Genomic DNA, 17,994 nt, shown 5'->3' with positions numbered 1-17,994 from the left:
AGGAGACGGCAGGGTATTTCCTTTGAATCGCGAACCAAAACTCCTCCATAGTGACACGTGAATGTGTTGTCTGCAGAATTCGGTCACTTACCTGCATGTCAACTGAGACAGGATCACAGTCAAATGGATGGGGAAGTAGGTACCAAAGTGCTCTTCCAAGCGTTGGAGGTGAGCAGTCATCACACGTGACAGACATTTACGGATGCTGTTTTCTGTTAGAAACATGCACAGCCGAGGGAAGGGTTCGCTTCTGAAACACTCTCTCCAAAAAGAATTCTTTCCTCTGAATCCACTAATTCGATCCCTCATCTGTAGAATGTTTTTGTACTTCCCCTGCATGCTTGTGTTCAGTTCGTTCAGTTTCTCAAATATGTCTGTTACATAGGCAAAGACACCAGTGGTGATTTTAGCATATAAGTCTTGGTGGTGCATAACATATATATATATATATATGTTTAGATGCATGCCAGCAAAGCCACTACACAATACAACTCTAAACAATACATTAATTGCACCATAATAGTGACAAACGGTGCCCACAAACTATTAGGGCCTACATAAAGCTATCCTAATAGCAGAGCTTTCTTTTCAGCACCATGGAGTGAATCCTTACCACCGCTACACCTGACTATCAGCGGAGCCTTGTCTGGCAGTGAAACAATTCATTAAGCCTCATTTACTGCCTTTTTTTAAAACATAGCTGATATGGCTGACTTGCTTAAACAAATTATGTTTCTATTGACAATTGAGATGTACAAACTATGGCATAAGGGAACAATGGGCATATAAGAGGCAATCCGTAATTTTGATTAAGACATTAATGACCGAGCTAAGACGGACATAGGCAATATAACTATTGGTTCAGCACTTTTGAAATTTACAGAGAAATAATTCAGAACATGGGCCATTCTTACAGTATCCTCCCTGTACACCAAGTCAGAACTGTAGGATAAATAAAGGGGGCACATATGTCACGCCTGCTCCCGCTCTCCCTCCGCGCCAGGCTGCCCAGAATTACTCACTCCCGCCACCATCATTACGCACACCTGCTTCCCTCGTCACGCGCATCAGCGATCCATTGCACTCACCTGGACTAAATCACTTGTGTTATTTCTTCCCCTATATATATCTGTTCCCCAGCTCTGTTCCCCGCTTCAGCATTAATTGTCGTCTGTCGTTTTGTTACCCAGTTCTGACGCTGTTCCTGTCCTGTTCCATGTCTTTGCTATATTAAATGTTACGGATCAACTCTCCGTACCTGCTTCTCATCTCCAGTGTCGGTTCTTACAATATAAGCAGACAATGAAAGCTCTTACAATATTCAATGATTACATTTCTCTATCACAGGTTATAGGCTACATATGCAACCCCAAGTCAGAACAGTAAGCTAAGTTATGAGGGAGAAAGGGACCACATTTTTAGGGTGAGGCACATGGGCTACGTCATTCTTAGCTTAGCTAAGTGGTATAGTCATTGTGCGTTCTCAATGGACATTGTTAATGAAGTCGTAAGATGTCTAGCTAGTAATTTGTTACGCTAACAAGCTAGCAAGAAGTTGCGTAGAAACAGCATCAACTTCCGGTAGACAGGCAAAGCGCTAGTACACTCAACTGAAAGGATACAGTTTGTTTACAGAATACTAAATTAACTAATAGTTTATAGTATGTAGTACATACTCATTCAGTATGTAGTATACACTATGTTAGTATGGGTATTCAAACACAGCAATTCTCTGTGACCTCAGCGGTGAGGTCAGCAGTGCTCAGAGAGCATGCTGGGAGACCGGATAAGGGCAAGAACGGCTGATGTGTCAGCTGTGATCACTGGTGGCAGCTAGGGGCTGGGAGGTGCTGCATGCTAGCAGGGTGGCTGGCTCCGCTCCAACTCCACTGTTATGATGTCTCTCACATCAGGCTAATTAGAAGAGAAAAGGCTGAGGTGGGGTGGGGCCTATCTGTGAGGCTAACTAGGCACACACACACTGCCTCTTAAGTGTTCTCAAATGCTCTCATTCTCTCGTTCTCTCTCTCACCCCCCTTTCTCTGTTTGAAATGTAGACGTCTAACTAACAGTCACAACATGAAATGTACCTCCCACCATTACCGGGGGAGACTTGACACTATCAGCACTCTCCATGAGGATGAAAGACAGAGAGAATGTACATTGGAGAGATGCAGAGAGACTAGGCTGTGTGTAGACTATACTGACTCTGCACTGATGCTGCACTGACTCTGTACCGTATCTACACTGACTCTATACTGTCTCTATATGATCTATATACTAACTCTATACTGTCTCTATATGATCTATATACTGACTCGATACAGTCTATATACTGACTCGATACGGTCTATATACTGACTCGATACTGACTCTATACTGTCTATATACTGACTCTATACTGACTCTATATTGTCTACATACTGTCCATATACTGCCTCTATACCGACCCTATACTGCCTCTATACTGACTCTATACTGACTCTATACGGTATAAATACTGACTCTGCACTGAATCTGCACTGACTATGTACCGTATCTATACTGACTCTATACTGTATCTATACTGTCTCTATAGTGTCTGTATACTGCCTACATACTGTCCATATACTGACCCTATACCGACCCTATACTGCCTCTATACACTCTCTATACTGACTGTATACGGTCTATATACTGACTCTGCACTGACTCTGTACCGTATCTATACTGACTTTATACTGACTCTATACTGTCTCTATACTGCCTAAATACTGACTATATACTGACCATATACTGACCATATACTGACCAAATACTGACCATATACTGACCATATACTGACCATATACTGACCAAATACTGACTATATACTGACTATATACTGACTATATACTGACTATATACTGACTCTATATGGTCTATATACTGACTCTATACTGTCTCTATAATGTCACTATACTCTATCTATACTGCTTACATACAGACTCTATACGGCCTCTATACTGCCAAAATACTGTCTATATACTGACTCTATACTGACTATATACTGACCATATACTGACTATATACTGACCATATACTGACTATATACTGACCATATACTGACTATATACTGACCATATACTGACCATATACTGACCATATACTGACCATATACTGACCATATACTGACCATATACTGACTATATACTGACTATATACTGACTATATACTGACTATATACTGACTATATACTGACTATATACTGACTATATACTGACCATATACTGACTATATACTGACTATATACTGACTAAATACTTTCCAAATACTGTCCAAATACTGACCATATACTGACTATATACTGACTATATACTGACTATATACTGACTAAATACTGACTCTATACTGACTATATACTGACTATATACTGACTATATACTGACTAAATACTGACTCTATACTGACTATATACTGTGTCTATACTGTCTCTATAATGTCTCTATACTGCCTATCTACTGACTCTATACTGCCTAAATACTGACTATATACTGACTCTATACTGACTATATACTGACCATATACTGACTAAATACTCACTATATGCTGACCATATACTGACCATATACTGACCATATACTGGCTCTATACTGACCATATACTGACTCTATACTGACTATATACTGACTCTATACTGTCTCTATACTGACTCTATACTGTCTATATACTGTCTATATACTGACTCAATATGGTCTATATACTGACTCTATACTGTCTCTATAATGTCGCTATACTGTATCTATACTGCTTACATACAAACTCTATACGGTCTCTATACTGACAAAATACTGTCTATATACTGACTCTATACTGACCATATACTGACCATATACTGACTATATACTGACCATATACTGACTATATACTGACCATATACTGACTCTATACTGACCATATACTGACTAAATACTGACTCTATACTGACCATATACTGACCATATACTGACTATATACTGACCATATACTGACCATATACTGACTATATACTGACCATATACTGACCATATACTGACTATATACTGACTATATACTGACTATATACTGACCGTATACTGACTAAATACTGACTATATACTGACTATATACTGACTATATACTGACTATATACTGACCATATACTGACTATATACTGACTAAATACTGAATATATACTGACTATATACTGACTAAATACTGACTAAATACTGAATATATACTGACTATATACTGACTAAATACTGACTAAATACTGTCCAAATACTGACCATATACTGACTATATACTGACTCTATACTGACCATATACTGACTAAATACTGACTCTATACTGAATCTATACTGTCTCTATAATGTCTCTATACTGGCTATCTACTGACTCTATAATGCCTAAATACTGCCTATATACTGACTATATACTGACCATATACTGACTAAATACTGACTATATACTGACCATATACTGCCCATATACTGACTCCATACTGACCATATACTGACTAAATACTGACGATATACTGACTAAATACTGACGATATACTGACTAAATACTGACCATATACTGACTAAATACTGACTATATACTGATCATATACTGACTATATACTGACCATATACTGACTATATACTGACTATATACTGACCATATACTGACTAAATACGGACTATATACTGACTCTATACTGACCATATACTGACTATATACTGACCATATACTGACCATATACTGACTATATACTGACTATATACTGACCAAATACTGACTATATACTGACTATATACTGACTATATACTGACCGTATACTGACTAAATACTGACTATATACTGACTATATACTGTCTATATACTGACCATATACTGACTATATACTGACTAAATACTGAATATATACTGACTAAATACTGACTAAATACTGAATATATACTGACTATATACTGACTAAATACTGACTAAATACTGTCCAAATACTGACCATATACTGACTATATACTGACCATATACTGACCATATACTGACTATATACTGACTATATACTGACCATATACTGACCATATACTGACTATATACTGACTGTATACTGACCGTATACTGACCGTATACTGACCGTATACTGACTAAATACTGACTATATACTGACTATATACTGACTATATACTGACCATATACTGACTATATACTGACTAAATACTGAATATATACTGACTATATACTGACTAAATACTGACTAAATACTGAATATATACTGACTATATACTGACTAAATACTGACTAAATACTGTCCAAATACTGACCATATACTGACCCTATACTGACTATATACTGACTCTATACTGACCATATACTGACTATATACTGACTAAATACTGACTCTATACTGAATCTATACTGTCTCTATAATGTCTCTATACTGGCTATCTACTGACTCTATACTGCCTAAATACTGCCCATATACTGACTATATACTGACCATATACTGACTAAATACTGACTATATACTGACCATATACTGCTCATATACTGACTCCATACTGACTAAATACTGACGATATACTGACTAAATACTGACGATATACTGACTAAATACTGACCATATACTGACTAAATACTGACTATATACTGACCATATACTGACTATATACTGACCATATACTGACTATATACTGACTATATACTGACCATATACTGACTAAATACGGACTATATACTGACTCTATACTGACCATATACTGACTATATACTGACTAAATACTGACTATATACTGACTATATACTGACTGAATACTGACTAAATACTGTCCAAATACTGACCATATACTGACCATATACTGACTATATACTGACTCTATACTGACCATATACTGACTATATACTGACTAAATACTGACTCTATACTGACTATATACTGACTAAATACTGTCTCTATACTGTCTCTATACTGCCTATGTACTGCCTATATACTGATTCTATATGGTCTATATACTTACTCTATACTGTTTCTATAATGTCTATATACTGTATCTATACTGCTTACATACTGACTCTATACTGTCTCTATACTGTATCTATACTGCCAAAATACTGTATATATACTGACCATATACTGACAAAATACGGACCATATACTGACTCTATACTGACTCTATACTGACCATATACTGACTAAATACGGACCATATACTGACTAAATACTGACTATATACTGACTAAATACTGACTATATACTGACTCTATACTGGCCATATACTGACCATATACTGACTATATACTGACTAAATACTGACTATATACTGCTTAAATACTGTCCAAATACTGACCATATACTGACCATATACTGACCATATACTGACTATATACTGACCATATACTGACCATATACTGACCATATACTGACCATATACTGACTATATACTGACTCTATACTGACTATATACTGTATCTATACTGTCTCTATACTGCCTATGTACTGCTTACATACTGACTCTATACGGTCTCTATACTGACTATATACTGTATCTATACTGTCTCTATACTGCCTATGTACTGCTTACATACTGACTCTATACGGTCTCTATACTGCCAAAATACTGTACATATACTGACCATATACTGACCATATACTGTCTATATACTGACTATATACTGACTCTTTACGGTCTATATACTGCCTATTTACTGCCTATATACTGTCTCTATACTGACTCTATACTGCCTCTATACGGTCTCTATACTGACTCTATTTGGTCTCTATACTGCTTCTATACTGTCTCTATACGGTCAATATACTGACTCTATACGGTCTCTATACTGTATCTATACTGATTATATACTGTCTATATACTGTCTCTATACAGTCTATATACTGCTTACATACTGACTCTATACGTTCTCTATACTGTAACTATACTGCCAATATGTATCTATATGGACTCTATACTGACTCTCCCAGCTGGCGCTAACGAGGCACTTACTGACTCTCCCAGCTGGCTGCGAGTGCTCACTGTTCCTCAAATCCCTCCTCTCTCCTGTTTCTCCCACTAGCACACCAACTGGATGGGACATGTGTAGTAGAGAGCATCTGGAGTGATGCTCCAAGAGAATTAGGGATGAAACAACTAAACTGCAGCTCTGCAAGCGACCTGTCTCATGATTCCATTGACGATCCTGCTGCAAATGTCCAAACAAAGGTCGGGTGCATCCCAAATGGCACCCTATTTTCTACATAGTAAATTATCCACAGGGATCTGGTCAAAAGTAGTGCACTGCATAGGGAATAGGGTGCCATTTGGGACACATCCATTGTCTATGACTGCTGCCTATGCTTGCCCCATACACTACATGGCCCAAAGTATGTGGACAGCTGCTAGTCAAACATCTCATTCCAAAATCATGAGCATTAATATGGAATTGGTCCCTCCTTTGCTGCTATAACAGCCGCCCCTCTTCTGGGAAGGCTTTCCACTAGATGTTGGAACATTGCTGCGGGGACTTGCTTCCATTCAGCCACAAGAGCATTAGAGAGGTCGGACACTGATGTTGGGCGATTAGGCCTGGCTCGCAGTCGGCATTCTAATTCATCCCAAAAGTGTTCGATGGGGTTGAAGTCAGGGCTCTGTGCAGTTCTGTCAAGTTCTTCCACACCGATCTCGACAAACCATTTCTGTATGGACCTCGCCTTGTGCACAGGGGCATTGTCATGCTGAAACAGGAAAGGCCCTTCCCCAAACTGTTGCCACAAAGTCAGGAGTACAGAATCATCTAGAATGTCATTGTATACTGTAGCGCTGTAGCGTTCCCTTCACTGGAACTAAGGGTTTAGCCCGAACCATGAAGAAAATCCCTAGACCATTATTCCTCCTCCACAAAACTTTACAGTTGGCACTATGCATTCGGGCAGGTAGCGTGCTCTTGGCATCCACCAAACACAGATTGTCTGTCAAACTGCCAGATGGTGAAGAGTGATTCATCACTCCAGAGAATGTGTTTCCACTGCTTCAATGGTGGTGAAATTTACACCACTCCAGCCAACCCATTTCATGAAGCTCCCAACGAACAGTTATTGTGCTGACGTTGCTTCCAGGGGCAGTTTGGAACTCGGTAGTGAGTGTTCCAACCGAGTACAGAGATGTTGTTGCTCCTAGACATTTCCATTTCACAATAACAGCATTTACAGTTGACCAGGGCAGCTCTAGCGGGGCAGACATTTTACAAACTAACTTTTTGGAAAGATGGCATCCTATGACGTTGCCACGTTTGAAAGTCACTGAGCTCTTCAGTAAGGCCATTCTAATGTTTGTCTATGGAGATTGCATGGCTGTGTGCTCGATTTTATACACCTGTCAGCAATGACTGTGGCTGAAATAGCCGAATCTACTAATTTAAATAGGTGTCAAGATATTTTTGGTGATGTAGTGTATCTGTCAGACCAATCCACCGGTCCGTTCATGAACAAACCTGAAATGATCAGCTGTCTGTTTCTCTACCGAGGCAACGGAGAGAAGGAGAGGGTCTATTTTCTTGGGGTTGCACTGACAAACTCTGTTTGGAGTCACAGTCTGGAATCAGTTTTTCTCGTCTTCTGTTTCATTTGGGTTTCTCTTTTTGTCTTGGCTGAGGAGGAGGAGGAGGCTGTGGGCTGAGCTGTCCTACTGGTTGTGACATTGTCCTTCACAGCCAGCCTCCACTGGCCTATCCAACGCCAGACACTTAGACGAGGAAGGATGAGCACTCTGGGGCTACAATGTTTGTCGCTTCGTCTCCCCACCGTGGCCTCTCAGATTAGGAAGCTAATAGCAGCTCGGCTAAATCCTGGTCTTGCTGAAAAGTGGGCCGGCCCTGGCCCTGTTTGTCAGCGATAAGGGGAGAGGTGGGAGGAAAGCAGCATGTCTCTCTCTGTACAGTAAGGGTCCCCACAATGAGGTCCCTCAAAGCTGTTTATAAAGGTCTCTCCAAAGCAGCAATCTTCCGGACTAAGTCGAGTGGGAAGGGGATGATGATGGAGTGTTGTTGGGCAGATTCCAGACATGGCGGGGGATGGGAGGAGAGTGACTGGTTGCTGCCTGGGAGAGGAGGATGAAAGGGAAGAAGAGGTGTTGGAAAGTGCAGATGAAAGGCCATGATGGTGGCCTATGGCAATGTGTGGATGTTCAGTCCACAGATGGATGGGGCGAATGTCTGGATGTTCAGTCCACAGATGGATGGAGTTGGAGTGTTAGAGCAGAGCCCGAGTTGGTCTGTAGCTCTACTGCAGGGTAAATGAACACAGTGGTGTGCACTGTAGCTGTGTGTGTGTGCACTTGTGTGTGTGTTCGTGTGTGTGCGTATGTGTATGTACTTGTGTGTGTGTGTGTGTGTGCACTAGTGTGTGTTTGTGTGTCTGTATGTGTGTGCCAGTGGTGATTTTAGCATGTCAATCTTGATGGGGCATACTCCCCAAAAACATTTAAGATGCATGCCAGCAAAGCCACTGCACAACACAACACTAAGCAATACATTAATTGCACTATAACGATGACAAACGGTGCCCACAAACTGTTAGGGCCTACATAAAGCTGTCCCAACAGCAGAGCTTTCTTTTCAGCACCATGGAGTGAATCCTTATCACAGGATGGGCATTCTAACGTAAATCTATCGCAGCACCCAAGGGGCTTGAATTTTCGAGCTCTCCCCGTAGATTTTGCAGTGATGTAGCGTCCCTATGAGTGACAGCACACTGAGCCAATCGCGGCGTAACTAGAGAACATTACCAACCCCTACGCTCCGTGTTTTCCACTGGCTGCCCCACCAAACTCCCGACGAACAGTTACTGTGGTGACGTTGCTTCCAGGGGCAGTTTGGAACTCGGTAGTGAGTGTTACAACCGAGGACAGAGCTGTTGTTGCTCCTAGACATTTCCATTTCACAATGACTGTGGCTGAAATAGCCGAATCTACTAATTTAAATAGGTGTCAAGATATTTTTGGTGATGTAGTGTATCTGTCAGACCAATCCACCGGTCCGTTCATGAACAAACCTGAAATGACCAGCTGTCTGTTTCTCTACCGAGGCAACGGAGAGAAGGAGAGGGTCTATTCTCTTGGGGTTGCACTGACAAACTCTGTTTGGAGTCACAGTCTGGAATCAGTCTATCTCGTCTTCTGTTTCATTTGGATTTCTCTTTTTGTCTTGGCTGAGGAGGAGGAGACTGTGGGCTGAGCTGTCCTACTGGGTGTGACATTGTCTTTCACAAAAAACAGTAGATTTTGCAGTGACGTAGAGTCCCCATGAGTGACAGAACACAGAGCCATTCATGGCGCAACTAGAGGACATTATCAACCGCTACGCTCTGTATTTTCCGCTGGCTGCCCCGCCACCACAGAAAGCACTGAGCTAGGCTGAAATACATGCATTTTGGAGCTGCCTCACTCAAGAAAGCAAAAAAAGAGACCATGTTTGTATGCAGCTTTATTAAGTCAATGGCATAAAAAACAACAACAAAAAACAGGTGGGGCTCTACCTCACCTGCCCTGAATGACGGGTCGCCACTGAAGGAGGCACATTTTCTTTTCATTACACGGAAAGTCAACAAAGTATGTTTTTTTTTTTACATTCATTGAGAATGACAGCAGTTTCTCTGTCAATGTGAAACATCTTTCCAACACTCCCCTTCGATAACCACCAAGCCTCGGTGTGAAATAGAAGATTGTCATACTCTGATCCCATATCTCCACATAGTTTTACAAGCAGGCGTGTGCACAGAGGATGTGGTTTGATGTAGTTTACAATCAAGTTACCTGCTGCAGTACATCTCTGAGATCTGTGCTCAGCTCTTTTGTCACCATTGTGTGTGTATGTGTGTGCGTGTAGGTGTTACAGTTTTGGCACTAATCACTTTGGCACTAATTTCAGAACCTTGATGTCATATTTCAAAACTCTAGACACAAAACTCACAAAACTGATGATCAAAATGCACATTTTTCAAAACTCTTAACACTTTTTTCCAATTGCTTGGATAAAATACACATAAAGCTAAGATCATTTGTTAATTGAACTAAAACTTAACGTCAAAGTATTACCATTTCAAAATGCAATTCACACATTACATCTGAGATGACTGTCTATTCATTTCATTAATCTAACTATCAATTGATACAACTGATCAAATGATAAGTAACTGTTGCATTACTCTTAATGCATAGTTTTACGGAAACTGACGAACAATATTCCATGTTAAGATCATGAAAGTTTCAGGATAACGAGATCCATTGACACCAATTACAGTGGAACATGAACCAATTGGACTACATTATCTATGGATGTAATATTTCATCATCATTCTTTATCAGACACTGTTTCTATGGTCCCATGTACCACTTTTCCAGACCATGTTTTCAGATTTGACATTACTGAACACTCACCGGCCACTTTATTAGGTACACCTATCTAGTATTGGGTATCACCCCCTTTTGCCTCCACAACAGCCTGAATTATTCACAATGTTGTACGTTAAGAGATACCATTCTGTACACCACTGTTTTAAAAAGCTGTTATTTGAGCATTTGTGGCCTTTCTGTTAGCTTGAATGAGTCTGGACATTCTCCTCTGACCTCTCTCATTAACAAGGTGTTTTGCCCACAGAACTGCCGCTCACTGAATGTGTTGAGTTTATCGCACCATTCTCTGTAAACTCTAGAGACTGTAGTGAGTAAAAATTCCAGGAGGGCAGCTGTTTCTGAGATTCTAGAACCACCATGTGTAGCACCAACAATCATACCATTGTCAAAGTTGCTTAGGTTACGCACTAAAGCTCTCTACTCTATATATTGAGTTGCTGGCAGCCACATGATTCGCTGTTCGAAGGAGCAGTACCTAATAAAGTGGCCGGTGAGTGTATGTATGCAGGCCCTTGTAATTGCTTTTCCAATACTGCCAACTCATTACTGATGATTGATTTCACATTGTGGCACGAGTATATAATGAAATGAGTGGTATTCACCTACAACAACATGGCGATAAAATGGAGCCGGCAAGTGATCCATGTCACAATAGAGGTCAAGCAGTGGGAGGAGGAAGACGAGGAAGACGTGGTGGTCAAAGGAATGGCAGGGGACAAGCACCCCTTCTGAGAGGTGGTTGTGGGCCTCGTTTGAGAGGTGTGGGGGAACGTGGTAGAGGACAAGGCCATGGACCAAGACAGCGGCAGCAACAGCAAAGAATGTCCAATGAAATCCGAGCAATAGTTGTAGACCATGTCGTAAATCATGGCATGACAATGACTGAGGCAGCTACAATGATTCAACCAAACCTCAGAAGATCAACCGTGGCTTTAATCATCAGAGTTTTCTGAAATGAGAACCGGTTAGTCTTCAGCATGCACTAAACATTAGGCTACTCTCAATTGTCAAATGACTGTATACCGCATGCCAATGTGTACCACAGAGTAGGTGATGTGACTAAATGTGTTCTTACTGTAATTTTCCCTGCAGAATTAAGAGGGGAGGCAGAGGCAAAATTCTGACTGACCAACAAGAGCGGGCTGTGGTCAATTTAGTTCGGACCAGAAATGATATTCACCTTACAGACATTCAGCAGCACATCTTGGACAATGACATGTTCAACAATGTGGACGAAAACCATCACAAATTCCTCTTTTTGGATGAGGCAGGCTTCAACCTGGCCAAGACAAGGAGGAGAGGTCGGAATTTCATTGGCCAGTGGGCAACCATCCAAGTACCTGGACAACGTGGGGCCATCACCACCATGTGTGCAGCTATATCGGAAGATGGTGTGGTGGGACGCAGACCTTGTATTGGATCATATAATGCAGCTCTCCTTTCCTTGATGAGCTAAATCAGGTCTGTAGAGCTGATGGCGAGACCTATGTCATTGTGTGGGATCATGTCAGGTTCCACCATGCTCAAATGGTGCAAGCATGGTTTCAGGCCCATCCACAATTTACCACCCTGTACTTACCCCCATACTCTCCTTTCCTTAACCCGATTGAGGAATTTTCCTCCACATGGAGGTGGAAGGTATATGATAGGCGCCCTCACGAACAAGCCACCCTTCTCCAGGCCATGGATGACGCATGCAATGACTTCCCGGCAGACCAGTGTCAGGCCTGGATTCGCCCGAAGATTCTTCCCAAGATGTTTGGCTAATGAAAACATCCATTGTGATGTGGATGAGAACCTGTGGCCAAATCCATAAGACAGGGTTGATGGAAATATAGAAGTACAGTAATCAATCATGTGTTTTGGTTTTTACAGTAAGCCAGGTGAGGAACACTGCAGTTGACGTTTTACTTATTTTTTGTAGCTAATTATTTTTGCTTTGATTCAAAGAAACCTATGTTGTCATTTTAATTGTATTTCATCAATACATTTCAGATTATGTTCAGTGATTCCACTGAGTCTGTACTATTCTCTCTACTAGTTATTTTATAGGGATGTATTTACGTGTAGTACCATAATGAAACACGTATCACATATTTGTACTTCAAAATGTAATAATTATACGAACAACTACACAGTGAAATTGTCTAGAGTTTTGAAAAATGACCACATGGGTCTGAAATTAGTGCCAAAAGGATTATAAAAAACTGAATTTGCTCAGCTCTTTTGCCACCATTGTGTGTGTGTGTGTGTGTGTGTGTGTGTGTGTGTGTGTGTGTGTGTGTGTGTGTGTGTGTGTGTGTGTGTGTGTGTGTGTGTGTGTGTGCAAGTGTGCAAGTGTGCAAGTGTGCGTGTAGGTGTTAATGTGTGTGTGTAGTTGTGTGAGTATGCTTGTGTATGTGTGTGTGCGTGTGTGTGTGTGTGTGTGTGTGTGTGTGTGTGTGTGTGTGTGTGTGTGTGTGTGTGTGTGTGTGTGTGTGTGTGTGTGTGTGTGTGTGCGTGTAGGTGTTTATATGTTTGTTTGTGTGTGTGTGTGTGTGAATGTAGGTGTTTGTGTGTGCGTGTAGGTGTTAATATGTGTGTTTAAAGAAGGGCTGACGGTGTTTACCTGGTGCTGCAGGTCTCTAGCAGTGGCATCCTGCCGAGCGTGTTCTAATTGAGAGATGTCTGCATCGAGAGCACCACGGTGACATGTCTCCCTGCGTTTCCCCTCCACGCCACGCACACACGTACGCACACACACAAACAGACCACACCGCAAACTCGTCTCTATGGCTGCCAACAATACCAACCAGTCTCCACGTTCACGCATTGACAACATCATTAATAACGTAGAACAGGAGAAATGAAAGAAATCACTCTAATCCCTCTCTCTATAACTTTCATGACTGTACTGTTGGACCTCAGTCCTGGGGCAAAACGGAGGAGGGAGGCTTCGAACAGAGACAGTATTTTTGCTGGTTAATTGGAGCCGGTCAGAGAGAAAGATTAGACTTCAGGGGTGCTGCTATCCACTACAAATCTGTTTCGTTTTACTTCACAACTCCACACTGATCAAACAACTCTGGGATAACATGGGTCTGAACGTGATTCTGGAGCTTTGACAGATCCCTTGATTTAAACGATTAAAGCCAGAGACAGCTGACACAGGCAAATACCCCAATCCTAAATAGTCCCCAAGCTCTAAGAAGATGCTTTAGATGTACTGTAGACCTGATACAGATGGATATGTGTAAGCAATATGGCGGAGATTCCACCTAGCCTGTCAGAGGGCAAGGTCGAGCTATCACCATATTGCTTAGACCTATAATATCCTCTCAGATCTATAGGAATTGTCCTCTGAAGGGGTCCACAATAGACTAGCTCCAGTTCTACCAATCAATCAATCAATCAATCAATCAATCAATCAACTGTATTTTATAACGCCCTTTTTACATAAGGAGTTGTCACAAAGGGTTTTATAGTTATCCAGCCCAAACCCAGAGAACGAAGGAAGCTAGGAGGAAACAGAAGAGCCATGTGAGGAGGGGGGGGGGTGGTCCTCTTCTGGCTGACGGGGTACACTAAACTAAGGAAATTATGGAAACAGAAGGGAGGCAGGCCTCTGCATGTTGAGGATGCCACCTCCAAATAGAGTTGCAAATGGACTGTGAACTAGTGAAATTGAATTGTGCAAACACGCAACAAAAAGGCAAAAGGCAGAAAATGAATCGTTTGAGAAATGAAAAATATCTGCATGCTAGAACGAGACTTCAACCGACAAAAACCAAAGCTTTCCAACCCAGTCTCATTCTATCCACGACCCCATACCCCATACCACGTAGCCTGAGTGCCAGTCTGTTTGTGCTACCATGCCAACTCCTTGTCACTCATTGTCATGCAAATTGGCTTGACAAGGACAGCAATGGTGTTGACAAGAGCACAAACAGATCTGGGACCCAGGCTACATATCAGCTGCCAATGATCTGTTCCAAAAAGGTGCTTCTTTGTACAAAGTGTATTGTATAAAACACATCAAACAGAGAGACAACTGAGTTAATCCCAAATGGCACCCTATTCCCTAAAAAGTGCACTTTTTTTTTTTTTTTTTTACCAGAGCCCATAAGGTAGTACACCATCTAGGGAAGAGGGTGCCATTAGGGACACAGCCACTGATTGGATGACAAAGCTGGCACTGCAGTGTCATGTTGGACCATTCATCCTGGCGCTGCAGTGTCATGTTGGACCATTCATCCTGGTGCTGCAGTGTCATGTTGGACCATTCATCCTGGTGCTGCAGTGTCATGTTGGACCATTCATCCTGGCGCTGCAGTGTCATGTTGGACCATTCATCCTGGTGCTGCAGTGTCATGTTGGACCATTCATCCTGGCGCTGCAGTGTCATGTTGGACCATTCATCCTGGCGCTGCAGTGTCATGTTGGACCATTCATCCTGGCGCTGCAGTGTCATGTTGGACCATTCATCCTGGCGCTGCAGTGTCATGTTGGACCATTCATCCTGGCGCTGCAGTGTCATGTTGGACCATTCATCCTGGCGCTGCAGTGTCATGTTGGACCATTCATCCTGGCGCTGCAGTGTCATGTTGGACCATTCATCCTGGCGCTACAGTGTCATGTTGGACCATTCATCCTGGCGCTGCAGTGTCATGTTGGACCATTCATCCTGGCGCTACAGTGTCATGTTGGACCATTCATCCTGGCGCTACAGTGTCATGTTGGACCATTCATCCTGGCGCTGCAGTGTCATGTTGGACCATTCATCCTGGCGCTGCAGTGTCATGTTGGACCATTCATCCTGGCGCTGCAGTGTCATGTTGGACCATTCATCCTGGCGCTGCAGTGTCATGTTGGACCATTCATCCTGGCGCTGCAGTGTCATGTTGGACCATTCATCCTGGCGCTGCAGTGTCATGTTGGACCATTCATCCTGGCGCTGCAGTGTCATGTTGGACCATTCATCCTGGCGCTGCAGTGTCATGTTGGACCATTCATCCTGGCGCTACAGTGTCATGTTGGACCATTCATCCTGGCGCTGCAGTGTCATGTTGGACCATTCATCCTGGCGCTGCAGTGTCATGTTGGACCATTCATCCTGGCGCTGCAGTGTCATGTTGGACCATTCATCCTGGCGCTGCAGTGTCATGTTGGACCATTCATCCTGGCGCTGCAGTGTCATGTTGGACCATTCATCCTGGCGCTGCAGTGTCATGTTGGACCATTCATCCTGGCGCTGCAGTGTCATGTTGGACCATTCATCCTGGCGCTGCAGTGTCATGTTGGACCATTCATCCTGGCGCTGCAGTGTCATGTTGGACCATTCATCCTGGCGCTACAGTGTCATGTTGGACCATTCATCCTGGCGCTGCAGTGTCATGTTGGACCATTCATCCTGGCGCTGCAGTGTCATGTTGGACCATTCATCCTGGCGCTGCAGTGTCATGTTGGACCATTCATCCTGGCGCTACAGTGTCATGTTGGACCATTCATCCTGGTGCTGCAGTGTCAAGTTGGACCATTCATCCTGGCGCTGCAGTGTCATGTTGGACCATTCATCCTGGCGCTACAGTGTCATGTTGGACCATTCATCCTGGCGCTGCAGTGTCATGTTGGACCATTCATCCTGGCGCTGCAGTGTCATGTTGGACCATTCATCCTGGCGCTACAGTGTCATGTTGGACCATTCATCCTGGCGCTGCAGTGTCATGTTGGACCATTCATCCTGGCGCTGCAGTGTCATGTTGGACCATTCATCCTGGCGCTACAGTGTCATGTTGGACCATTCATCCTGGCGCTGCAGTGTCATGTTGGACCATTCATCCTGGCGCTGCAGTGTCATGTTGGACCATTCATCCTGGCGCTGCAGTGTCATGTTGAACTGTCATGAACTGTTCCTGTTTTTTTTGCTCTTTTGCACACCAGTATTTACACTTGCACATCATCATCTGCACATCTATCACTCCAGTGTTAATTTGCTAAATTGTAATTACTTCGCTACTATGGCCTATTTATTGCCTTACCTCCTTACTCCATTTGCACACACTGTATATAGATTTTTGTATTGTTATTGACTGTACTTTTGTTTATTCCACGTGTAACTCTGTGTTGTTGTTTTTTGTCACACTGCTTTGCTTTATCTTGACCAGGTCGCCGTTGTAAATGAGAACTTGTTCTCAACTGGCCTACCTGGTTAAATAAAGGTACAAATATATATATATTATAATAACCTTAAAAATCTAAATTAAAATGATTCAAATCTAAAAGATCTAATTCAACCAGAGAGCGCCCTTAGATCATGGGAAAAGGCTGCACTTGACCGTTGCACTTGAATCATTCCCATGGTGAATGGCTAGGCCGGCTACACTATGAAACCACACACTATTGCAGAGACTTTGATATTACCGGCCGCAATTGATATGGTGAAAACAATGTTTAAGGAGACGGAGGCACAGAAACTCAAATGAATGCCTTCGTCAGATAACAGTGTTAAACAAATAAGTTATGCTATTGCTAGCAATCAAGAGGAAACTGACTGAACGACTCAAAAACTCCCCAGCTTATGGCACAGATGTCTCAAGTTTTGAGGGAGCGTGCTATTGGCACAGAGCTGTTGCCAGAGAATTTTATGTTA

The 17,994-nt window shown here is 42.3% G+C and overlaps 1 protein-coding gene across 1 annotated transcript in view; it reads left to right on the top strand.

Annotated features, from left to right (window-relative positions):
* The window catches only part of LOC120050303 (glutamate receptor ionotropic, delta-2), a 513,655-nt gene that overhangs the window by 383,151 nt on the left and 112,510 nt on the right, over positions 1-17,994 (top strand). The gene's annotated exons all lie outside the window — the stretch shown is intronic.

The sequence above is a fragment of the Salvelinus namaycush genome, chromosome 1, assembly GCF_016432855.1.
Source record: "Salvelinus namaycush isolate Seneca chromosome 1, SaNama_1.0, whole genome shotgun sequence".
Classification (NCBI taxonomy): Eukaryota; Metazoa; Chordata; class Actinopteri; order Salmoniformes; family Salmonidae; genus Salvelinus; species Salvelinus namaycush.
This window is presented reverse-complemented; position numbering and strand designations above follow the sequence as displayed.